The sequence below is a fragment of the Rhinolophus sinicus genome, linkage group LG09 (genome assembly GCF_036562045.2).
Source record: "Rhinolophus sinicus isolate RSC01 linkage group LG09, ASM3656204v1, whole genome shotgun sequence".
Lineage (NCBI taxonomy): Eukaryota > Metazoa > Chordata > Mammalia > Chiroptera > Rhinolophidae > Rhinolophus > Rhinolophus sinicus.
In genome coordinates, this window is record NC_133758.1 from 58,526,634 (window position 1) to 58,553,069 (window position 26,436).

General features: G+C 44.1%; 1 protein-coding gene and 1 pseudogene across 4 annotated transcripts in view; one reads left to right on the forward strand and one right to left on the reverse strand.

Moving 5' to 3' along the window:
* EEFSEC (eukaryotic elongation factor, selenocysteine-tRNA specific) overlaps window positions 1-26,436 on the forward strand; it is a 292,225-nt gene that overhangs the window by 66,777 nt on the left and 199,012 nt on the right. The window lies entirely within an intron of this gene.
* On the reverse strand, window positions 4,240-5,350 carry LOC109438670 (dymeclin; annotated as a pseudogene).

Here is a 26,436-nt window from a genome sequence, read left to right on the forward strand (position 1 = left end):
TCTAAGTCTGTGCCTGAGTTCCAGCCAGGGAATATCTCTGGAATTGAATGAATTGGACGCACCACCTCTCTAGAGGTGGAACTTAGGATAGTAGGAATCACTCTTATTCGTTGAGCACTCTGTTGTGCTTCTGTGGCTGTTGGGTGTGGCCAGTGATGGTACACAAGTGCCCTTAGACAGAGGACATAAATGTCTTCAGTGTCAGATGATAAGCGCATTTTCAGAGACCATTACAGAAAGCAGAAGACAACACAGCATGCTCTCAGACAGGTGTGAACGGCCAGGTTCTCAGAAGTTGCCACGATAGCCACAGAGTCTGAGGATTTCTCCGGGTGCAAGAAACTCCCTTTGCCTTATGAGGATTTTTATGCCCTCCTGGTCCCTGCTTCACTCACTGTTCCGAAGTTCTGACTCTGTACCTGCCTGAAGTAATTGGTACAAACAATCCTAGCCTGTCCTTGAATGTGTACTATGAGACCAGGCCAAGCAGAGATCAACTTCCCAGGAACATTCCGCAGGACACCAGGCTTCAGGCCTGTGCGGTCTCTACATTACTTTATGTATGTAATTGCCCGTTCTCATGATAGCCCTGTGGCGTGGTGGGACAGATCGGCGCCTCATTGTCGAGCTAGCAGAACCAGGGTTCAGATCCAGGTCTTTCTGACTTGGAAATGACATGACAATTCTGGTTATAGTTTTCTTTCCCCAAAATGACTTCCAGTTACTCTCAGTACGTTTAGTTTTTATCAGTGTTTTCAAGTGGTGAGGAAGGCATGATGTTGAGTGTCCCCCACAGTATGCTACCTCTGACCCCTTAGAATTTGCCATTCTCTCAGAATTCTGGTTAGTGTGGTGGGCCGTGCTGCCATTGGAAGCCCTTGTGTCCCAAACACAGTGACATGCTGGATAAAGTGAAGAAACAGGAAGAGAAGGACAAATATGCAGCTAGGTTTAGGAGCCAGAAAGGAACATCTTTAAGGGTTGGACATGAAAAGGAAGTCAGATTTACAGCAGTGAATAGGATTGGAGGGCAGTTGGTTCACAGGTATGCAGACTAAAGAAGTAAAAGGTCACCTCATAAATTAAGAAAAGGAACTAAGAAGGTTCTCCTCCAGCAGATCGAGATGAATTGGTCACCTTGGGAGGTGGGCTCAGAAAGAGTCCCTCTCCCCCAGGAAAGGACGGAATTCCTGAGGCTGTGTACACCCAGCTGCAAGGTTCATATCCGCACCATTAGTGCGTGTGGAAACCCTGAGCCAAGAAATTAATGTAAAAACTGGTGATACCATTGGGTCCTGGCCACCGTAGCTCCTCATCACCCCACAGGAGCGCTCTCCAGTCACACCCATGTAAAAACTCCCACAGGAAACCATTGCTGAGGAGGAATTTACAGATAAAACCACAAGGCACACAAGGAAAATTACCACCATGAAAAAGACATTCTAGACACAAATACAAAAATTCGTACCCTAGGAATTAGAAGCCATGAAATAAATCTGAAAGGGGCTTTAAAATAAGAATGTTTGAAATGTAAACGAAGGAATGGAATCCATAGTGAGATTAGGACATTATGAAAAAAATAGATTTGAAAAAAAACCAAGAAGAAATTGTAAGTATTGAAAATGTAGTCATTGCTATGTACTTTCAGATTAATTGGCATATTAATGCTTCATGGGTTATCTGTATGTAGTTTTAGTCTTCATGTGTTATTTTTTAAAAAGCCTTTCCCTTCCCCCCAAATATATAAGCAACTTATGCATATTAAAAATCTGGAAAGTAGAGGAAGGTACAAGGAAGAAATAAGAATCTAGTTACTCAGGATAACTCCTGTTAATATTTTGACATACTCTTTTTTTCTAGTAGAGAATCACACTGAATATAAATTTTTAGACCTTTATTTAAAAAGTGTTTTAAACAATGAGCCTTTTTCTGTATCATTAAATATTCTTTGAAAACATTTTTAGTGGCTTCCAAGTATCCCACTGTTTTGCTCTGCTATTCTTTGTTTATTCCCTCCTCTTGATGAATATATGCATTAAAATGTTTCCTACTCTGATAACACTGTGATGAGCATTTGTTTGCATTTCACATTATTCTTTAGAGTAGATCACCAGAAATGAGATGGCTCCATCATTAGGTGGAGGCTTAAGTTTTGCAGTGACAGAAGAGGGAGGAATGGAGGGCAACATATTTTAGCCTTATTGTTGCATAATAAAGAATTTGGTCTTTGTCCTGGTTTCCTGGGATGGAGCTTCTAAAACCGTTGGAATTTCCCTAGTGATACCAGTGTCTTTGTTCTTCACTGGTGGGCTCTTGGACCACACCTGAGATTACACTAAAGGGAAGAATTAAGGGATGGGCTGGTCATGTCTGAAAGACTATGTGATTAGAAGGTTGTTGCGTTGGGCCACAGACACTACTGACCTCTCGACCTCTTAAGGAAAGAGAGGGGCTGGAGATTCAGTTCTATCTCTTGGTCAATGATTCTCATGCCCGTGTAATAAAACCCCAATAAAAACTCTGGACACTAAAGTTTACTGGAGCTTCCTGGTTGATGAAGATTGGTGTGCTCTGAGGGTGATGTGCTCTGATTCCATAGGGAGAGGGCATGCATTTAGTACCCACTCAGACCTTGTCCTATGTGTCTTTTCATTTGACTGGTCCTGATTTGTATCCTTTATAAAACTAATTGTAAATATAATGCTTTCCTGAGTTCTGTGAATTGTTTTAGTGAAATATCTAACTTGAGGGGTATTGTGAGAACTCCCCATACTTGCAGCTAGTTGATCAGAAGTGCATGTGGCCCGGAGACCCCTGAACTTGGAGCTGGCTGAAGGGAGGGCAGTCCACAAGTTGGGGATCTTTCCCTGAACTTGTGGAGTCTGACACTAACTCACCATTTACTTTCTAAAGTTTACATACAAAATTATGCTTTTATTAGCTGACTAAGAATGAAAGGTTGATCTGTGTCTCAGTATCCTCATCTATAAAATGAAAAATTTAATAACAGTAACATAGGGTTGTTGTATGATAATTTTTGTATAGTGCTTAGACCCTGATTTAATGCCTGGCCCATTGACGATGTGCACATATATGTGTGTACGTGCACACACGCACCTTGTGGGGAAATCAGAAAACATAGCTAAGGAAAAACAGAGACAGGAAATCATTTCAAAAGCTGCCACTCAACCAAAGCCATCAAAATAGGATTGTATTTTGAAAAATTCATTCTTTCAATAGGTTAATTTATTCCCTTTACAATGCCATTATTAAACATTTTGTCTTTTCTCATCTTGTTCTATTGTTTAAAAAATTTTCTGTGTTTCCTTGCTCTATTCGTTGTTTTTTTTTTTTTAAAGATTTTATTGGGGAAGGGGAACAGGACTTTATTGGGGAACAGTGTGTACTTCCAGGCCTTTTTTTCAAGTCAAGTTGTTGTCCTTTCAGTCTTAGTTGTGGAGGGCGCAGCTCAGCTCCAGGTCCAGTTGCCGTTTTCTAGTTGCCGTTTTCTAGTTGCAGGGGGCACAGCCTACCATCCCTTGCGGGAGTCGAACCGGCAACCTTTTGGTTGAGAGCCCGCACTCCAACCAACTGAGCCATCCGGGAGCTCAGCGGCAGCTCAGCTCAAGGTGCCGTGTTCAATTTTAGTTGCAGGGGGTGCTGCCCACCATCCCTTGCGGGACTCGAGGAATCAAACCAGCAACCTTGTGGTTGAGAGGACACGCTCCAGCCAACTGAGCCATCCGGGAGCTCAGTGGCAGCTCAGCTCAAGGTGCCATGTTCAATCTTAGTTGCATGGAGCGCTGCCCACCATCCCTTGTGGGACTTGAGGAATTGAACTGGCAGCCTTGTGGTTGAGAGCCCACTGGCCCATGTGGGATCGAACTGGCAGCCTTCGGAGTTAGGAGCATGGAGCTCTAACCGCCTGAGCCACCGGGCCGGCCCCTCTATTCTTTACTACAGTTATTTTCTTTCTGTTTTTTGAATAGCATGTTTTTATATTTATTACTGTTGTGTATCCCCCACACTTTTTGCACTACAATCTAAGTTGAGTGATCTATTGCCAGCAGTCACCAGTTCTCTGAATCCAAGTGTGCAAGAGAAACATACCTATGTGATCCTCTTTAATAGAAGATATACCAGGCAGTCTGTCTACTTATGTTCCCCAGAAAAAAAAAAAAAAAAAAAAAACTAGAAGGGCTGCTTGGCTGGAGGGGGGTCAGGGGTGGGAAATGTCCCCTAGTCGGAATCCATTGTGAACAGGTGGATATCCTGTGGGTTCCAGTACAGGCTTACAGCTGAGTTGTAGACCAGAGACCAGACATAGGGGATAAAAAACTCCTTGTGCTGCTCTTCTTCCACATATTTGAATTTCAGTTCTGGAAATTCCTTCAGCATGTCTTTGGGCAGTGCAACAACTCCTTGCTTGATGATTTCCATGATATGTTGCACTGACAGCTCAGTTCCAGCTTGTAGCAGCCTTGAGCTAAAGAAGGTGATCACCAGGTCGGTATTTTGCATTATATCCTGAAATGATGGATGAGTTAGAAATTATTCAAAGAGATCTCATTTGTAAAGCAGTACATGTACCAGGTTTGGATTGTGGTGAACAGAATTTGTCAGGCAGGAATCGATGATCTCTAACATCATCAGAATCACTTCTTCAGTGACATTTAGGTTTTATGCGTAATCTGGTAGAGGAACATCATTGGAACTCAAGGACCATGTGGTTTTTTCCAGAACTTTGTTGTGTTTTTTAGATGGCAAGGGAAACAAACTGAGGATCCTCTGGGCAGCATACTGATGGAGAGAATGAAACTGGTCTGACAGCTAAAGTTGCCAAACAATCTGTGTGAAGGTTCTTGTCTCTTATCCTTGTCCTGCTGTATTGAATGGTTCTTATCACAACCAGTATTTGGAGACTCCCCAGTGAAATTTTATTTTATTTTATTTTATTTTATTTTATTTTATTTTTTATTTTATTGGGGAAGGGGAACAGGACTTTATTGGGGAACAGTGTGCACTTCCAGGACTTTTCTCCAAGTCAAGTTGTTGTCCTTTCAATCTTAGTCATGGAGGGTTCTGTTCAGCTTCAAGTTGTTGTTCTTTCAGTCTTAGTTGTGGAGGGCGCAGCTCAGCTCCAGGTCCAGTTGCCGTTGCTAGTTGCAGGGGGCATAGCCCACCATCCCTTGTGGGAGTTGAACCGGCAACCTTGTGGTTGAGAGCCCACTGGCCCATGTGGGAATCGAACTGGCAGCCTTCGGAGTTAGGAGCATGGAGCTCTAACCGCCTGAGCCACCAGGCCGGCCCTCCCCAGTGAAATTTTAGTTAAAACCCGTTCTGAATATCAAGTAATATATATATATATATACACACACACACACACACACACACACACACACACACACGTATATATTTAAGTTTTTTTTTCTTTTTTTTAAATTGGGGAATATTGGGGAACAGTGTGTTTCTCCAGGGCCCAACAGCTCCAAGTCGTTGTCCTTCAATCTAGTTGTGGAGGGCACAGCTCAGCTCCAAGTCCAGCCGCCGTTTTCAATCTTAGTTGCAGAGGTTGCAGCCCACCATCCCATGTGGGAGTTGAACCAGCAACCTTGTTGTCGAGAGCTTGTGCTCTAACCAACTGAGCCATCCGGCTGCCCCTCCGGAAGATCAGCAGCGGTTCCTTTTCTTCAATCTAGTGGAGGGCGCAGCTCACTGGCCCATGTGGAAATCGAACCAGCAATCCTGTTGTTCAGAGCTCGGACTCTAACCAACTGAGCCATCCGACCACCCCAAGTAATATATTTTTTTTTTTTTCTATTTTATTAAATTTATTGGGGTGACAATTGTTAGTAAGATTACATAGATTTCAGGTGTACAATTCTGTATTACATCATCTATAAATCCCATTGTGTGTTCACCACCCAGAGTCAGTTCTCCTTCCATCACCATATATTCGATCCCCCTTACCCTCATCTCCCACCCCCCACCCCTCACCCCTCACCCCCCTTACCCTCTGGCAACCACTAAACTATTATCTGTGTCTATAAGTTTCTGTTTCTCATTTGTTTGTCTTGTTCTTTTGTTGTTTTTGGTTTATATACCACATATCAGTGAAATCACATGGTTCTCTGCTTTTTCTGTCTGACTTGTTTCGCTCAGCATTACTCTCTCAAGATCCATCCATGTTGTCACAAACGTTCCTATATCATCTTTTCATCACTTGAATAGTATTCCATTGTGTATATATACCACCACTTCTTTATCCATTCATCTATCAAAGGACATTTTGGTTGTTTCCATGTCTTGGCCACTGTAAACAAAGCTGCAATGAACATTGGAGCACACGTGTCTTTATCTCTAAATGTTTTCAGATTTTTTGGGTAGATACCCAGGAGAGGGATTGCTGGGTCATATGGCAATTCTATTCGTAGTTTTTTGAGGAACCTCCACACTGCCTTCCATAACGGCTGCACCAGTCTGCATTCCCACCAACAGTGTATGAGGGTTCCTTTTTCTCCACAGCCTCTCCAGCACTTGTTACTATTTGTCTTGTTGATGATAGCCATTCTGACTGGGGTGAGGTGATATCTCATTGTGGTTTTGATTTGCATTTCTCTGATGATTAGTGATGTTGAGCATTTTTTCATGTCTATTTGCCATTTGTATGTCCTCTTTGGAGAAATGTCTCTTCAAGTCCTCTGCCCATTTTTTTTCTACAAGCCAAAGTCAGGGAGTGCGATACCTCCATTATTGTTCTTTTTTCTTAAAATTGCTTTGGCTATTCGGGGTCTTTGTGGTTCCAAACAAATCTAATGATTTTTTGTTCTATTTCCTTAAAATATGCCATTGGGATTTTGATGGGGATTGCATTGAATCTGCATATTGCTTTGGGTAATATGGCCATTTTAACTTATGTTGATTCTTCCAATCCATGAGCACGGAATGTCTTTCCATTTCTTTGTGTCTTCTTCAATTTCTTTCAAAAATGTCTTATAGTTTTCAGCATATATGTCTTTCACATCCTTGATTAAGTTTATTCCTAGGTATTTTATTCTTTTTGCTGCAATTGCAAAAGGAATTGTTTTTGGTATTTCTTTTTCTGAGATTTCATTGTTAGTATATAGGAAGGCAATGGACTTTTGTGCGTTGATTTTGTAGCCGGCAACTTTACTGTATTCGTTGATTGTTTCTAATAGCTTTTTGGTGGAGTCTTTAGGGTTTTCTATATATAGCATCATGTCATCTGCAAAGAGTGATAATTTAACTTCTTCATTCCCAATTTGGATGCCTTTTATTTCTTTCTCTTGCCTGATTGCTCTGGCAAGGACTTCCAACACTATGTTGAAAAGCAGAGGTGATAGGGGACATCCCTGTCGTGTTCCTGAACGTAGAGCAAAGGGCTTCAGTTTTTCTCCATTAATTATGAGATTAGCAGAGGGCTTGTCATATATGGCCTTTATTATGTTAAGGTATTTTCCTTCTTTGCCTTTTTCTTAAGTGTTTTAATCATAAATGGATGTTGTATCTTGTCAAATGCTTTTTCTGCATCAATTGATATAATCATATGATTTTTGTCCTTTATTTTGTTTATGTGATGTATCACATTGATGGATTTGCGTATGTTGAACCATCCTTGTGCTCCGGGGATGAACCCCACTTGGTCGTGATGAATAATCTTTTTAATGCATTGTTGTATTCGATTTGCTAGAATTTTATTTAGGATTTTTGCATCGGTATTCATCAGAGATATTGGTCTGTAGTTTTCTTTTTTTGTGCTGTCCTTACCAGGTTTTGGTATCAGGGTGATGTTGGCCTCATAGAATGAGTTAGGGAGTACTGTCTCTTCTTCAATTTTTTGGAAGAGTTTGTGCAGGATTGGTATTAGATCCTCTTTGAAGGTTTGGTAGAATTCACTAGTGAAGCCATCTGGTCCCGGACTTTTGCTTTTGGGAAGGTTTTGGATGACTGATTCAATTTCGTTACTGGTGATCGGTCTGTTTAGATTTTCCAGTTCTTCATGGTTCAGCCTTGGAAGGCTATATGTTTCTAAGAACTTGTCCATTTCTTCTCGGTTGTTGAATTTGGTGGCATAGAGTCCTTCATAGTATTCTTGGATGATCCTTTGTATATCTGTGGTGTCCGTAGTATGTATGTATGCTTTCAAGAATTCTAAGAAATGCAGTTGGTATATAATAGGGACATAAGTTTACGAAAGAATAAACATCACAGTTCTTTAGACTTGTTTCTGTGTTTACATGGTGTCTTTGGCCCCCTAAGCCCTTCTTCCATGCATGCTGCCTCATTCCCAGGTCCTCGTTGGGACTCATCTCTTTGTTGCTAGAGTCTGTCTTCAAGGAGGTTTTAGTTTGTTTGTTGGTTTTAATGAAAAATTTCAAACATACCCAAAATAGAAGAATGAACTCTCATATACCCATCATGCAGATTGAACAATTACTAAGACTTTGCCATGTTTGTTTCAACTGTTTTCCCTCTTTTTTCTGAAGTATTTTAAAACAAATTCATAAGATCTCAAGGCATTTTTCCCCTAATGCGTACGCATATATTTCTAAAACAATAGACATTTTCTTGAATAACTCAATGTCATTATCACAACAATACGTATTAATAATTCCTTGGTATCATCTAATACTCCATTATATTCAGAATTTCCCCAATTTTCTCAAAAAATATTCTCCCCTACTTCCTGCCTTCTCCCCCCTAAAAAAAGGCTAGAGGGACACATGTGTCCCCAGGCCTTTGATAATGGTGAGGACCCTGAGGTTCTGAGAAGTGAATCGGCTTCCTCAGGTCAAATAGTAGTGTTGGGACACAAGCCCACGCCTCTCTTTCTGAGTTTTGTGTTTTATGCCCTATGCTTTGCTGCCTGGGACCATTTACCCTGAGTAGGATGGAGCATCTAACCTCAGCCTAAAGCTTTGGCCCACGGATATAGGGGCTGCAGCTGGGAGAGGAGTGCTGCCCCAGGAGGCCTCACCTGGCACAGAGAAGTTTTTTCTCTAGAAGATAGAGCTGGTTGTTCTATCAAGTCCAGTCCCAGTCCTGGGCCAGTATGGTTTTCTTCTTTGGTTTTGTATCTGTTCTTAAGGACCTCCTTCTGGGGTAGGGATAGTGGCAAGGCCCCCTAAAATGAGGACCCCTGATTACTGGGAGCTCTCCAGAGTAATAGAGGAGCACGGGCTTTGGGCTCTTGGCTCTGCCGCTCACTCACTGTGCTTTTGGTCTTGGGACTTGACCTCTCTCATTGAGCTTCTGTCTTTGGAAGATGGAATTACAGTGCTTATACTTTGCAGGGTTGTGAAGATTATGTGAACGAAGGTATAAGTGTCCCCAGCACCATGCTGGTTGTTTATAAATGGGAGCTGAATGCCATTTCTCTCTGCCAAGGAGGAGGGTGGAGCACTGAGTCAGCACCAGCCGCTGCCCTCCTCTAACCTCCCCACCCTGAGGAAGACCTCACGCATCCCTTTTCTCTCTCTGGTGGCCAGGCATCCAACTTTTACAGGGCTTTGGAGAGAAGAAGGGAGGGACAGGCCAGTACCTAGCACTTGCCCCGTGTTCTGTCACTCTTTCACCTGGTCTGGTGTGAAGCCACTTTACAGACAGGTTGTTGGGCTGAGGGGGAAGCACCTCATCTTCTTCTCTGAGTGTTAAGGATTATTTCTCATTCTAAATTGAGAGACCCAGTTCATTGACACAAGAGCTTGGCAGAAGTTATTCTGACTATTGGGATATGCAGGAGGACAGGACCCTGCTTTGAATCAGGCAGGAGGAGCTCAGAGGGCCGGGAAATGCTCTGTGCCAGTGAGTGTGCTCAGAACACAAAGGAAATGTTTGTGGTCCTTTTAGAGTGACTAGAGTAAACATTTATTTCACCTTGGAGGAAACAGGGCCCAGGAAGCTGGATGAAGTGAGGCAGCCTGTACATAAGCCACGTAAAGGAAGGCATCAGAACCAGTTGGGCTAGAGGGGGCCTAATAAATTGTGTCCCTCACAAGGGACAGTGTTTTTCTGTTCCTTGGGTGGGCCACATGTGCTGTGCTCTTGAGAAGATTGGGAACAGCTGTCCTGTGTTGTAGTTGAGTCATATCTGGTTCATAGGCCAGTGGTTGGCGCCCCTGGTCATTCTGTCCTTTTCCACAAAGCTCGAGGTGACTTGACACTCTCCCCAAAGATCCTGGGGACCTGCATGCTCAGCATCCTCTGTGAGGCAAGGCGCTGGCAGCTAGGGCTTCCTGCTGTGACCTTTGCCCAGAATGGCCTCTTCCCTAAGCTTTCCGGCCTCCTCCCTGCCTCCAATTGCTGAATTCCCCTCTTGTGTGTTTGCTTAGAAGAAATTTCTTATCTTTGATGTACTTGACTGTGTTGAGGTACTTGACTGCAGGTCTGTGCGTCTCCCCACGAGACTGTGAGCTCCTTGAGGGCAGGGACTGGGTCAGATTCATCTCTGAAGCCTGGGATCCAGCCCAGAGGCAGCATACACAAGTACAGAGTGGCACAGAATCAAACTTTTATTTCAGTGCCTGGATAGCTGTTTTGCAGGTACTATAATGAGGCATTTGGGTAAATGGGGAGGGAGAGCCTCCAAAGTGGGCATACTTGCCTGGGATGCTGGCTTGGCCTGCCATCCATGCTGTCCCTGTGGTCACTTGCTCAGGGCTTGCATGGTGGGCTCCACAGGGAAATGGGTTCCTGCTGCCTGTCTGAAATGTGACCTGCCATGCCTCCTTCAGTCCCCTCTGTCTCAATCCAGAAAAATGTCTAATTGTGTCTTGAACTCATTTACATTGCTTGCTTCAATGGCCTCACTTGGCAGCTGAGGCCATATGCTAATTCCACCCTTTTCATGAAGGAATTCTGCTGATTTTACTTATTTTTTTATGGTAGATTTCCCCACCCCCTTTCCTTCTTTTTTTCTCCTACTTCCCAGTAAACAGTTTCCTAAGTCCCTTCTCTTTGACTCTGACTGCAAACTCTGAACCATCCACTCGGTGGGGCTCTGGATAGGCCTTGACCTTCCAGTACCTTCAGCTGTGGTTCATCAAGAATGCCCCCACCTTGCTTTTTTTGCTTCAAGGAAGGGCTCTCTCTGGCCTGGGGACCCATTTCTACAATGCCTGTTTATGTCTGAGGTCACAGCAACAACCATTGTTTCTTTAAAACACCCAGAGTGTGTGAGTCAACAGGAGTGGCCCTGGTTTTCCTGCCACAAGCGCCTTGTGAAGGATGGAGCTCACTTCCACGATGGTAGAAGGGGTTTGGGGCCAGGGGCTGTACAGATCTGCGTCTGAGTCCCAGCATTGCCCTTGCCAGCAGTGTGGACTTGGATGGGTTTCTTTACCACCCTGAGCCTCAGTTTCTTAATCTGTACAGTAGACATGTAGGGATTTGCTTGTGGTCCTGTCCAAGTGAACACAGCCTGGACCCTCTCTGCAGGCCCTGGGCCCCCTGATCTTCATGGCATGTCGTCCTATCCTTGGCATGGTTACTTTGGTTGCTCAACTTTTCTTCCTCTCTGTTTCTAAACATGCACACGTACCTTTTTGGCATACTAGGACATCACCACCGAAGAACAGGGAAGAATCCATTAATTGCTAATGGAGGGGACATTTTCAGTTATTTAGAAGGCTGACTCTGCTCTCTCTTAGTTCTTTTCATTCACTCCCTGAGTATTTATTAAGGACCTGCTCTGTGCTGCTGGATGTGAGGAACCTGTGGGGAAAAGCCCAGATCCCTGTCCCAGTGTGTGAGGCTATAGGGGAACCAGTGAATCCCAGATTAGGTGTGTCGTAGGGCAGTGTGGGAACTGTGGGACCCCGAGGGAGGGACACAGTTCAGACCAAGGAGAACTGGGAAAATACCAGGGAGAGTCAGAAAACCTAAGCTGAAATTTGAAGGCTGAAGTACCAGGAGAAAGATCAGAATGGGAAGAGTGCTTCAGGCATATGTCTACATGCCAAAGTCCTAGGGTGGAAGAGATCATGGCTAGTTGAGGAGATGAGAAAGGTCATTCCTGCCAAAGCATGGAGTGTGAGGAATGGGGAGTGGTAGATGAGGCTGGAGAGAGAAGGTGATGCAGTTGGGGGCCCAACCCCACAACCCTTCTCTCTGTCCCTGGGTGGGAGCCCAGATTGTCCGCTCTCTTCCACGCAGGGTAACGTAGTGCTTTCAGAAACCGGAGCTCTGGGCCAAGCGTGCCTGCGGACACACTCTTTGATTCTTGGACAGGTGATACAACCTCTCTATGCCTTGATGTATTCCTCTGTAAAATGGGGGTACTGATGATACTACAGACATCCTAGGATTGAATTAAATGAGTTAATGCACACAAAGCATTTAGAATAGTTGCTTAACTCATAGAAAGCACTCATTAATTATTAGCTATGAAGACAATGCTGATTTCTTGTGAAAAGGACTTAACCAAGGACTCAGTGAGGAAAGAACTCTGTCCGAGAGGAAATTCCAGCTTTGTGTCTCTGAGGTTTTCCTGCTTCATTCTTCCAGGAAAATCATTGTCTTAGGTTATTATCAGACTTTCTAGCTACTAGAAGTATTTTGAGACTCGGTATGGAGATCCATGCTTGAAACTTGAGGAAGAAACCCCACCAGAGAGAAAATAACATGTCAGACACTGTTTGGAGCTTTTACATGCAACAACAACTTCAATCCTCATGAAAGTCCTGTGAAGTAGGCACTTTTTTTGTCACTCCTGGTTTTACACAAAGTTGCCACAATGAGGGTCTCAGTCCAGTATGTTACGGGGTTGGGGAGCCAGCACTGCTTCTTCATCATCCTGGAAGAGGCCAAGGCCAGAGAGAGAGACAGAGAGACAGAGAGACAGCGCTTATCCTGTGGCCCAGCAGGGGCCAGGTCTGAGGTGAGGTTTGTCAGATCCCCAAGCCTATGGCCTCTGGTCTCCTCTGCTGTGGTGCTTGGGGGGTGTGGTGACACCAGAGAGCCCACTGTCCTGTTCCTGGAGGGTGAACCCCTCCTGGCATCTATCTTTTCCATCCCTATCAAGGCCAAAATGTCAGTCAGGGGCAAGAGGGCTTGGGACTATCAAACTGCCAGAGCTCAGCAGACTGGTCCTGAGTGCTTTTCTGATTCCAACAGGTACTGGCCAAAGAAGCTGGATGTTTATTCTGTTTCTTCCAACTTTCCTTCCTAGAGAAAATTCCCTCCAGAGACCTCACACTGTCCACTTTGGACCACGGACATGTTTTTTTTGGGCCATACAGTTTAAACATGTTTTTGAATTGGTTGTCAACATTTAAAAATTGGCAAATTTCATATAATAATACAGATATTTGGCTTCTCTTGAAAAATTGGAAGACCTGGCAACTCCAAGCCCACATTCCTGTCTGGCAACGTGGGCTGGAGCTGAGGAGAGACTGTTTCCTACAGCCTGGTACAGGAGTTTTTGTTCCCTATAGTCTCACACCTTGTCTTGCTCCTAGCCCACCCTACTCGGGTCAGGTGCCCACTGGGCCCTGTAGGCTTTTATGTTTGGGAACACTGCTCACTGTCCCCATTTCAGGACAGGCCTTTGTCCACTGGTAGAATTTGTGAGAATGGGAACACAGGTCCAAGAACACTGATAATTATCACTTCCATGATTAAGTACCTGCCGTGTGCTAGGCCCTGGGTTGTGAGGTTTGCATGTATGGTCTGTAAGCCCCATGCTGTCCTGTGAAGAATATATGATCCCCATCTTGCAGATGGAGACACTGGGGCTCAGGTAGGTAAAGCCCTGGGACCAAGTCTCACTAGGCATGCAGGTAGGGGAAGTGGAAGTGGCATCCAGTGTGTTCCCTGTGTGGCTCTCTCCCCACACACTGGCCCTCATTTTCATGGTGACCTGCACATCTGCAGGTATTTCTCCTCACACCTATCCATAGGAAGGGAAGATGTTTGTCCCCTGAAACCCAGGGGCCAGCCAGCTTCTAGAAATGGAAGGACTACTGGTGAAATTTCCTTCAGCGTTTCCTTTTGGCATCGCAGGGTACTGTCGTCAAGAGAAATCCTCTTTGGTGCCACTTCAAGAGGAGACCTGGTGGAACAAAGATGGGCCTCAGATCAGGCAAACCCAGGTTTGGCTCCTGGCTCCACCATATTCTAGCTGTGGGAGTTGTACAGTCCTGAATTGCACTGTTCCTTTCCTTCCCCTCCCCTCCCCTCCTTCCCTCTTTCCTTTTCTGCCTCCCTCTCCTCTCCCCATTTCCCCCTTTTTCCTTTCCTCCCTAACCTCCATCCTTTCTTCTCTAACCTCCTCTCTCTCACTTAGTGAGCACTTACTGTGTACTGAACACTGTTTCTAGCTCTTCTGAGCCTCAGATTTCTCATATATAACTGGGCTGTTGCCTGCCACGGTGGCCAGCAAAGTTTAGACCCTTGATAATTGGCAGCCACTCTTGTGAACCATGAGAATTTCTTCATTTTCACAATGGAAATCACAATCACATTGAGGGTCCTCGAGTTACAGAGTTTTAGTGAAAAGTATTGACTTAAAAAGTAGCGTTTTTCCCAAGGCACCTTGATAAAAGCATTGGGAAGACCTGGGATGGCATTGACTTGCATGGGTCTCTAATGCCAGGCCCTTCTGTTCCTATGGATCAGGTACCTTCTTTGTTCCAAGCACTGTGTTAGGTGCATCACCTAACTTCCTAAAAGGTTAGTAGTGGTTTTCACTAACTACTTGACTAACCCCCGTCTCCATTTTCTAGATCAAGAAACAACCCAGAGCGTTTAGGTGTTTTATGAAAAACATGACAGCTGGTAAGTGGAGCAGAGATTCAGACCCGATCTGATCCTCCCCAAAGCTTGTGCTCTTTACTCTCTACTATGAGAGGTCTCACCACAGCCTCTGCTCAGGAATGTGGGTGGACCCAGAGTGTCCAGTGACAGTGTGACAAAGATTCAGGAATTCTCTGTCCCCCTGTAAAGTCCTGTTCCTGGTTGATCGGCAAATCCTGTAGTTTATTTGGTGCTGCTGGGGAGTGCTCCCTGGTGCTATTCAGAGATTCTGAGCCATTCTCTTGTGCCCACCCCTGGCTAAAGGAACTGTGAGGGACTGGGCAGTCCACAGACAGGGTCTCTTTCCTAGCTGAGGTGTGTGTTTGGGACTCTCAGACATCACTGACTGTGAAGTTTGCTCAGGTCGCTCTAGGATGGGTTTTCTTAATAATTTAGGTTCCCCTGTCCACCTCTTACTGTTTTGTCCAGAAGAAGTTCTTGTATCCATATTTGGTGATTTGTTTCTGTTTCCCTCCCCCACTCCTGAGGTATCTGCCAAAATCCTGTATAATTTGTATCATCTCCCAAGCTGTTACAGTATATGATATGAGGGCCCAGGATAATTTAGTTATTTTTGAAAAAAAGATTCTTAGCAAAAGTGAAAAAGGGGGAAGTTTTTATACGCACTACATGAAATAGACAATATTTCCTGAAACAGGAGATATGAACCTCAAAGAATTTAAAATAAAACATTCATTTTATTATTTTTTTAAAGAAGGAAAATGAGGGGGGAAAAAAGAATAGTCAGTCTTTTTATCCTAAGTACAGATGAAATTGATTAAACCTTAAAGACTGGCCTCCGCACACCCGGTTTATTAATTGAAGAATTTCCTCTTACCCAGAATGGGAAGTTCACGTTAAAGTTGAGCTTGCCCCTGAGTGGCAGTGACACTTGAGAACTGAACATTTTCCACAATCCTATTTTCTCTTCGGTGCTAGAGGAAATCCTAAAATGGTTAAAAAGTGGAGTGGGGAGGGGGGTTGAGAGGACAGAGCAGAAACCATACATTTTAAGGAAGCCTTCTTTCATTTCCTTGTAAAGCATGAAATCAAATTACAGCTCATGGCCCACAATTATTTTATTTCTACATTTCAAATTCCATTTTCTGCTCCTTTTCACTGCTCTTGAACAGGAGTAGTACTGTTGTGCAAAGTCAGCTAAAAAGATTATCCCAGATAGACTATGACACAGTAGCTTAAAGAAGCAAAAGGCAACTGCCTGGTGAGGTTCACAACCTATGGCCCTGCGGAGCCACCATCTGACTCTACCTGGACGGGCGACAGTGGTGGCCACTACCCACTTTGGCTCTGTGACCTTTGGAGGCGTGGACCCCACTGCTCTTCCTGTGCTGCTTGGGCCTGCCTGGCTTCTCTCCTGAGGAGGCGCTGGGAGTGGTGTTTACCCCAGTGCCTCCTCAGGGGGGGCCACACGTCTGTGATGAGGGATGGTGTCTGACGAATACTGCTGCTGCTTGACAGGGTTAGAACCATGCCTCTTAATTCTCATCCAAGCTCCCATTTTGTTAAAAACAAAGACTCAGTTTAATGCTAATAAGTCTTTTACTGGCTCTTGCTGATCCCTTTTTAACAGAGAGCCGGCCTCAGGCTGGAAGCTTCAGCAGGCAGCATGTGTCCAGTTAGCATTTAATAACGTTGTTTCCCATTGTTTTGTCTTTATCTTTTATCTTTACAGTTAACTTCTTATGAAAATTTTAATGTATTTACTTTGGTGTAACGTTCTTTATAGTATAAATGTATTTGGGTTCAAAAATAACTTGATTTCAGTGTACATGAGTAAGTACTAGTAAAGGTACTGTCCATGGGTATGGCAGCAGTCACAGGGTGGTGTAGGGATGGGCACCTGGTTTAATTTATACTCCCTTCCTGAGGCAGGACGCACTGTTCTGAAGACCTCCAGGGGAGACTTCTTTAATCCTGTCTCCAGTTATCCATCCACACCTTTACTAACTGTGCCTCTCAGGAAATTCTCTTTTACAACTACCTGAGCTCCTTTGTCCATCAGACAGGAACGTCTGGTCTCAACCTCTGAATGTGGGCAGCTCCTTCACATCCTCTGCTCTGGGCCTCATGGTGCACACAGGTCCATGGGCTCTGGAGACAGCACGGGCTTGGCTGGGTTTGAATTCAGACCTACAGTGTGCTAGCAATGTGACTGTGGGAGGATCACTTCAAATCTCTCCAAGTCTTGGTTTCTTCATCTGTGAATAATAATAAATACCTTCTTACTGGGCAGTGTTGTCAAGATAATTGAAATAGTGTGCATGGTGCATCTTAATTCTCAAGACTCGCAACAAATGTTAATTCTCTTTTCGCCTTTCCCCACTCCCTGACCGTGTAGTCATCTTTTTTTTTTTTTTTTTTTTTTCATTTTGAAATAATTTCAAACTTACAGAAAAGTTACAGTACTACAAAAAATGCCCATATGCCCTTCACTCTTTCGTTACCTTAATGACTTCAAGTGTGTTGTCTGGTTTTGGTGCATCCAGACTTAGGAGTCGCTTTCTAGCAAGCCTGTCCGTGGCTGACTGTGGTGTGAAGACAAGTCTAATCACTTCACTGGTCGTACAGAGGATGAAACGTGAGTAACAGAAGATCTTCATGACTTCTAAACAGACGCTATTGGGTGTCTGCCTCCATCTCTCTTCTGCCTGCAGCCATAACTTGTTGGCTTGTCATAACTTGTAGGATCAAATCTAACCTCTTCACAGTTTCCTAGCAGGAGAGATGCACACCGAGAATGGCGCCTGAGATAGTTTTACGTGTGTGCGCAGTTATGGCATTAAGGGATATTAACCACGATAAGGAACTTATTCCATCTTCAGGGTTCTTTAAATCCTCAAATTCTGTTAAGGGGAAGGTCTTTGGTGCCCGGAGCTTTAATACTTCTCTTAACATTTCGAGCTCTGGTGTCTGGCTAGAATTTAGTAGCAATGTTTTATTTTTCTTGTACTTTTGAAAAAATTCTTTTACTTATGGTAAATAATACTGGTTTTCCAGTGATGTAAAGCTTCACTTTAAAAAATAAAAAGCTTTTGAATTAGTAATATATGTACATGGTTCAAACTTAAAAGGTTAGACAGGAAGAAGTGGATCTTCCTTGCACCCTGCTGTGCTTACTTAGTTTACTTCCCTAGTCAAAGTGCTATGACCAGTTTCTTGTAAAAATTCCAAGGACAGTGATCTCAAGCATATGTTTTCTTGTGCAAAATCTGTAGCAACGGCAGTATACTGTGCACACTCTTTTGGCAAGAGTTCCACTCAGGGACTATAGAGCCACAGTGTGCTTTTTAGTATTCTGTTATGTGGATAAACTGAAACGTAGGTAACTAACTGCTTCCCTCTTGACCGGCAGTCAGGCTGGCCCCATATGATTGCTGTTGCAAACAAGGTGCAGTGATGTGTGCCGCCTTTGCATGTGGGATGTGGCTGGGTCACAGGGTGTGTTGGCACCTTTGATAGCTATTGCCAGAATGGCCTCCAAAAGAGGTGTTGCCAGGATATGTCCTAAGTGGACAGGATTGTCCATCTCTGCACACCCTTAGTGGCAGGGGTTACCCAATGTTTTGAGGGATGACATGGCTTCTGGAGCTGCACAGCTTGACTTTGAATCCTAACCGCTTATCCCAATCCTTTGATCTTGTTTCCTCGTCTCTACATGGGGATCATTCTACAGGGCTGCCGGGAGGGTTCCCAGAATCTGTGTGTAATCTGCAGGGCTTGGTAGGGCAAGGATTTACTGCTCATCAGTTCCTTTTATTATGGTGGGATTATTTTGTCAACCCACTAGGTGAAAACTAGAATCTCAGTGTAGTTTCTTTTCAATTTGTGTTTTTCTTGTTATTGGTGAGGTAGGGCATCTTATGTCTGAGCTATTTGTATTTCTTTTCTTTGCTCCTACTTTCTGTCTGACTTGTCTCCAGCTACCCTGGCCTCCTTGCTGATTGTCTGACACCCCGACATCCTGTAGTGTCTTTGCACTGGCCCCTCCCTTTGCCTGGAATGCTCTGGTTAACTGCCATCTTCTCTCCTCTGAGTCCTGGCTCCAATGGCTCCTCACTGAGGCCCATCCTGACAATCCTATTTAAAATTGCAGCCCACCTGCCTCCCATACGTTCCTGAGCCTTCTTTTCCTGCTCTGTTTTTCTCCAGGACACTTATCATCTTCTCCCCTTCAGTGAGATTCATATATTAGGTGTAGTGTGTGCTTTTGGCCTTACCTCACTGGCTGGTGAGCCCCTCTTGTAAGGGGTAGAGGCTGTTACCTGTTCTCATCACTGGGGTCCTGGCGAGGAGGAGGGGCTCAGTGAATGTTGAGTGAGACCCCTCTGTTGACACTGTTTCTGTTTTTGAATGGATTGTTGCTCTTTTTATTATCAATTTGAAGAAGTTTTTTTAAATACTAAGGGAAGTAGTCCTTTGTGGTTAGTGTACATTTTAAGCTTCTTTTCACCAGTCATCTTTCGCCTTTATCATTTTCTTTCTATGCAGAAATGTTTGATTTTTATGTTGTTAAATTTGTCCATCTTTCCTTTTTCTTTTTTCGTGTCTCTGGGTTTTGTATCTTGCCTAGGTGTTTTTTACTTTTAAGATTACAAAAATGCTGTTGTATTTTCTTGCAGTACTTTTCCAGTTTTATATTTTTATGTTTAAAACTTTTATTCATTTGGAATTTACTTAGGTGTAATGTGTAAGGAAGAGATCCCATTTTAGTTTCATCTAGGCAGCGACCCACTGTCTCTGTGTCACTGTTGTGTGATTTCCCCCATTTATAGATGTGGACAGTGAGGCTCAGAGAAGGAAGTTTACCCAGGATTTCGCAGCCGGAAAACCTCATTCTGTACCACTGCCCTCTCTCAGCTCTGTAGGTGTTTTGCTATAAGTCTCCAGCATTTATTGTGATTTGGCTTTTCTTCCTTTTGGTGGGGGTCCAGCACCTGTTTGTCAGCTGTTTTGTCCATGGCTGTTTATTTTTTAACTTGGTCTCATACTTGGGCTTTCTTTCTTGTATCCCCTGTTTCTACACCACTAACATTGTTCCCATTGTTCTCCTGGGTTTCTTTTTTCTTTTTAATTTATTGCGGTGACATTCATTAATAAGATTATATAAGTTTCAAGTGTATAATTCTGTATGATATCATTAGTATATTGCATTGTGTGCTCATCACCCAAAGTTTATTTTCATTCCGTCACCATGTATGTGACCCCCTTTACCTCTCCAACCCCCCCCCTTCCCCTTGCCCTCTGGTAACCACCATACTGTTGTCTGCATAAGTCGGTGCTTTGTTTTGTTTGTTCATTTATTGCGTTCTGTTTTATGTCCCACGTATGAATGAAATCATATAGTTCTTATGCTTTTCTGTCTGACTTATTTTGGTATGATATTCTTAAGATCCATCCATGTTGTCACAAATGGCAGTATTTCTTTTTTATTATTATTATTGGTTTCAGGTGTACAAAACAACATAGTGATTAGACATGTATATCCCTCACAAAGTGATAACCCCCTAAGTCTACCACCCCTCTGACATTGTACATAGCTATTACAATACTGTTCCCTATGCTATACTTTACATCCCCTGACTATATATACATTTAATTATAGCTGACATTCAATATTATTTTATGTTAGTTTCAACTGCGCAGAGCAGTGGTTAGGCCTTTATATAATCTATGGAGTGACTCCCCCAGTAAGTCCAGTGCCCATCTGACACCTACATAGTCTTTACAACATTATTGATTATATCCCCCACACTGTATTGCACATCCCCGTGAGTATTTTGGTACCACCAACTTGTACTTCCTAATTCTTTTCCGTCTCACCCATCCCCCAAACTCTGTCCCATCTAGCAACCATCAATTTTTTCTCTGTATCTGTGAGTCTGTTTCTGTTTTGTTTGCTCATCTATTTTGTTTTAGGTTCCACATGTAAGAGAGATCATATGGTATTTGTCTTTCTCAGCAAATAGCAGTATTTTATATTTTCTTATTGGTGAATATATTCCTTTGTATATATACACCGCATCTTCTTTATCTAGTCATCTATCGAAGGACACTTGGGTTGTTTTCATATCTTGGCTACTGTGAAAACTGCTGCAATGAACATAGGAGTACATATATCTTTATGAATAAATGTTTTCAATTTTGGGGGGTAGATACCCAGAAGGGGGATTGCTTGGTTATATGGTAGTTCTATTCTTAATTGTTTGAGGAACCTCTATACTGTTTTGCATAGTGGTTATACCAGTTTACAGTCCCTCCAGCAGTGTATGAGGGTTCCTTTACCTCCATATCCTCTCTACACTTATTTCTTGTCTTATTGATGATAGCCATTCTGACAGATATGAGGTGGTATCTCATTGTGGTTTTGATTTGCATTTCCTTAATAGCTAGTGAAGTTGAGCATTTTTTCATATATCTGTTGGCTGTTTATATGTTTTCTTGGGAGAAGTGTCCAGAACCTCTGCCCATTTTTTAATTGGATTGTTTGTTTTTTGTTATTGTTGTTGAGTTGTATAAGTTTTTTATTTTTTGGATATTAACCCCTTATTGGAGTTATTGTTTACAAATATTTTCTCCCATTCATTTGGTTACCTTTTTGCTTTGTTGATGGTTTATTTTGCTGTACAGAAGTTTTTAGTTTGATATGGTACCATTCATTTATTTTTATTTATTTATTTTTTATTTTTTTTAAGGGGAACAGGACTTTTATTGGGGAACAGTGTGTACTTCCGGGACTTTTTTTTCCCCAAGTCAAGTTGTTGTCCTTTCAATCTTAGTTGTGGAGGGTGCCGTTCAGCTTCAAGTTGTTGTCCTTTCAGTCTTAGTTGTGGAGAGCGCAGCTCAGCTCCAGATCCAGTCGCCATTTCTAGTTGCAGGGGGCACAGCCCACCATCCCTTGCGGGAGTCGAACCAGCACCCTGTGGTTGAGAGGACGCACTCCAACCAACTGAGCCATCTGGGAGCTCAGCGGCAGCTCAGCTCAAAGTGCCATGTTCAATCTTAGTTGCAGGGGGCGGCGCTGCCCACCATCCCTTGCGGGACTCGAGGAATCGAACTGGCAACTTTGTGGTAAAGAGCCCACTGGCCCATGTGGGAATCAAACCGGCAGCCTTCAGAGTTAGGAGCATGGAGCTCTAACCGCCTGAGCCACCGGGCCGGCCCCTAGCATTTATTTTTGCTTTTGCTTCCCTTGCCTTTGGGATCAAGATCATAGAATCCCCTCTGAAACCAAGGTGCATAAGTTTAGTGCATTTTGTTTTCTTCTATGTATTTAAGTGTTTCAGGTCTTATATCTAGGTCTTTGATCCATTTTGAGTTAATTTTTGTGTGTGGTGTCAAATAGTAGTGTAGTTTCATTCTTTTGCATGTGGCTTTCCAATTTTCCTCCTGGGTTTCCTTAGGTGGTGATAAATGCCCCTTTTGCTCCTTCCTGAAGGACAATACCTCTAGTTTTGGATGTGTCCTAGAGGACACTGGCAGTTTGCTTTTGCACCTTGTCTGGTCTCCTCCTCCTTCCCATCGACAATGCTGTAGAGTTCCCGTGAGACTCAGGAGGCAGCTGGCAATAGAAAAAGCAGAAATTTTGAAGTCAGACACCCCTGGGTTCTAGCCCTGCCTCTGCTGTTTACTATTGTATGACCAGGCCTCAGATTTCTCTTCATTAAAATGGAAGAGTCTCCTCCACAGGGAGTTGTGGTGATGGTCCGAGTTAACACACATCAAATAGAAGTCAGAAGCTCATATGCAATCAAGAGCCAGGCTGGTAGTATAAATGCCAGGATATCAGGTAATAGGGAGTTGTGGGGACCAGGGTAAAATTGGGAATATATCGCTGTTCTCAAGGCAGTTGCTCCTCAGCCATGTCTGGTGCAGGCCCAGTACTGTCACATCTGCTCAGTCAGAAAGATTTTTATGTGCCCTCTCAAATTGTAAGTGTTGGCAGTATGTTCATATTCTCAGAGGCACCGTGCTGGCTAAACAACACCCTTTTCCAAGCCTGCACATCTTTAATTGTCAGTTTGCAACCAATGATGTGAAGTCCCAAGCCCAGGGCTTGGCATCAGGCCAGCTCTCAATCCCTGGTGGCTGTTGCTCTGAGAGTGGCTGCATCTTTTGGGTTTATTTTTGGTAAAGCAGCATGCTGGTTCCACTGGTTGCTAGGTCAGCTCCACTCCCGATTATTACTGCAATATTTGGAATGCCTGGAATATGTTCTTCTGGTCCGTTTGGTAGTGTGGCATTTCATTTACCTAGAAAATAGGAAGCTGGGGTTTCGTTGTTAATGTGTCCTGGGACCTTGACGACTTAGGGAAGATGTACAGCTCTGCCTGCCCAGGTTCTCCTGTTCAGGTATCTCCTGGCTTGTCTGGTGGAATACGGCAGGATGTTTGTGGAGGAGCCCACCTTTCCAGGCCAGGTTAAAACAATTAGGATTTCCTGCCTGTTGGTGGACACAGTGCTCCAGGCTATTGGCTGGCACTCACCAAAGACACCTGTGAGGAGCTCATGGATACCACTGGATTTGGGGGTGGGGGGTTGTTGGTTTTTGCCCTATTGCCGCTAATATTCTTTCTCCTCTTCCTCCTGTAAAGGGTATGGGGCCTTTGTGTATAAATGAATCATAGGAAAGGAGACAGCAACTTTGGGGGCTCTTACTATGCTGGGCATTGTGATACAAATACTGATTCTGATAGTGCTCTTAGTATGTGCCAAGTGCGGTGCCAGCACTTTCCTTGTTTCCTTGGCATCAGCATTCTATAGAGGAGGAATCCAGGCTCCAAAAGGTGAACAGATACACTTGTCTGAGGCTGCACAGCTGGCAGGAGTGGAGCTGTGTCTTGACTGGGAGCCTGGCCTGTCCTGCTTCCCTGCCTCCCCATGTGCCTGCTAGGGCACTGGAGGTAGGCTTCCTGAGCTGCTGCCATTCCCCTCTCCATGGGGTCCTTTGCTCACATGCCCCAGAGTAAAATCTACCATCCCTCTGGGCTGTCTCCTATCTTTGTATCTGAGATTCCAACAGGGTCAATAGAAATCTAAATGGAGTTATTGTCCCTGTTTTACAGATGAGGAACTGGAGCTCAGAAAGGGTAAATAGTGTTATGAAACTGTCTTCCCTCTGAAGCTGTTTATGAAAATGACTGTCTGATAAGAATGAGCGTCGAGCCTCTTCCAGAGCCTCTTCCAGTGACCGGTGCCTACTATGGCCTCCTGGTCCCCCACTAGAGGGTCTGGGCCTGACTAGGGCATCCAGCCTGTTGAGCTCATAGCACATCCTGCAGGGGATGAAGTGACCCTGGCAGTTGTGTAGCAGCATAGGACAGCGTGAATGTTTGACGTCAGGTGTGTGTGTGGGGGGGGGTCGGGTGAGGAGAAGGGCTAGCGGGCAGTGTGTGCAAGTCAGACACATTGCCTTGCCAGGTGGGCCGGGGCCTGACCACTCCCCTGTTCTTCCTCCTCCCCCAACTCCCACTCTGTCAGTTGCCTCAATTCTTTGTCCACGTGTGTTTTTCTGGGGCTGCCTGGACTAGTGGGAGTAGCTGGGCCCTGAACACTGAGGCTGAGCCAGAGCTGAGAGCTTGGCTGAACACCAACAGCCATCAGTGCAGCTCCTATTTACTGAGGGCCCGTGGTTTGTGATTCCCTCCCAAACCTTTTGCAGTGCTTACCTTTGTTTATACTCTGATTTACAGATGAGGAAATTCAGCCCCTGGTAGCGCTGTGATTTGGACGCCTGGCTGGAAACCCCCAAGCCCTGGTCTCACCTCCTCCTACTTGGGCCTTAGCTCCCGCCTGCAAAATGACCCTGTTTGCTATGCCCCTTCTGTTTTCAGATCCCTTGATTCTGTGCTGAGGAAGGCGGGATGGACATGTCTGGTGCACAGACCGTCTCCTGAACCAGTAGGAATTTGAGAGGGAAACTCCAGGGTCACCCTACTTTGGGAGACGTATCAGAGGGAGGAAAACTAAAATGCCCAAAACCAATACACACCTGATTGGATTCTCCTTAAGGAGACAGAATGGTCCCAGTGTGATGGAAATCTTGACACCTCATGGCAGACAGTCAGAGTCAGGATAGCTGAGCCTTTTGGAGTCTGACCAGTGCTGGGTTCTCACCCTAGCTGGACGGTTTGGGGCAAGTTATTTACCCTGCCTGAGCCTTGGTCTTCTTGCCCATAAAATGGGGAGACAAGCAATACACTGAATAAGTGAATATAGATGGCAGCAATCATGACCATACCTGGGATTACAGAGCTGTAGTCTCTCCTTCCACTGGGCTCTGAGGAGCTGCACTCTGACGGTGACCGCTGATACCTGCTCTGCTGTCCTGCAGCACCCACAGGTGCGGACACACATGCCCCTGCCCACATACAGAGTGAATGTTCCACTCTGGGCACAAAATCGCTGCTCAGGGATGCAGGGTGCTGTGATAGAAAGACTTCGGTGGCCCGGGTTCACATCGCTCCCACTGAGTCCTTGCTCCTTGACCTCAATTTGGTTACTTCACCTCTCTGAGCCTGTGTTTTCTTGTCTGTGGTACCCGTATCATACAGTTGAGATGCAGTTAAAATGAGAGGAAGAAGCACAGAACACCACAGTGCACGCCACTGCAGCAGGAGTAATAGAAGGAAAAACAATCCTAGCAGCTAGCATCGTTGAGGATTTCCTGTGTCTGAGGTGCTGTTCTAACCCCTTTCCATATGTTAAATCATTTAGCCACAGCAATCCACTGACTCAGTCTGTCATTGTCCTTATACAGATGAGGAAGCTGAGGCACGTGGAGATTTGATGTGTTTAGCAAGTGGTCGTAATGATAGTGGAATATAAATTGCCACTGCAGTTTTATGTTGTTGATAACAGTGTATTTGTATCATTTATTGAATATTTAATAAGTCACCAGTTAAAAATACGTTTTTCTTTATTTTAATTTTAATATGATTTCTCCTTCTGAGAATGCGCATAGTTTTTGACTAAAAAAATCAAATTTTGATTAACTGTCTGATTTCGTGGTTTCTAAAATGTTTAAAGTTTTACGTTCTGCTTCTCCAGCTGAAACTTTTTTTCTGAACACACTTTTTTTCTTCAGTCCCAGAAGGAAAATTACATCTCACAGATAAATTATACTTTGTTAAATACTGACCTTTGTAAGTTTTTATTTTTGAAATGATTAAGATATATACTCTACAGAATTGGAAATTATAATTTTTAAAAGTACTGAGAAACTTTAACCCTGTTTTAATTATTCTGCAAACCTTTAAAGGATTCTATATCAGTACAACCAGATGAAAAGCTCTGATAGACTGAGAAGTATAGAGGGTCGTTTGTACACTGCAAGTTCTTGACTGTGTTTCCCACCCACTCGCTCACTCTGTCCCTCTGGTCTCAGAACGATTTCCTACCCTGGGTTCGTGGGAACTGGGAAGGACACTGTTTGATTCATTCTGTGGAAATACTAGGGATTTTGAAAAAGACAAGACAGGCCAGTTATGTCACTTCCTGTCGTCTGATCAAAAGTTCGATGAAGAAACGGGAGTAACTGAGAGCTGCTGCCGAGCAGCAGGCAGTTTGCCTGATGCTGACCCCGGTTTCCAGTGGTGCCCTGGT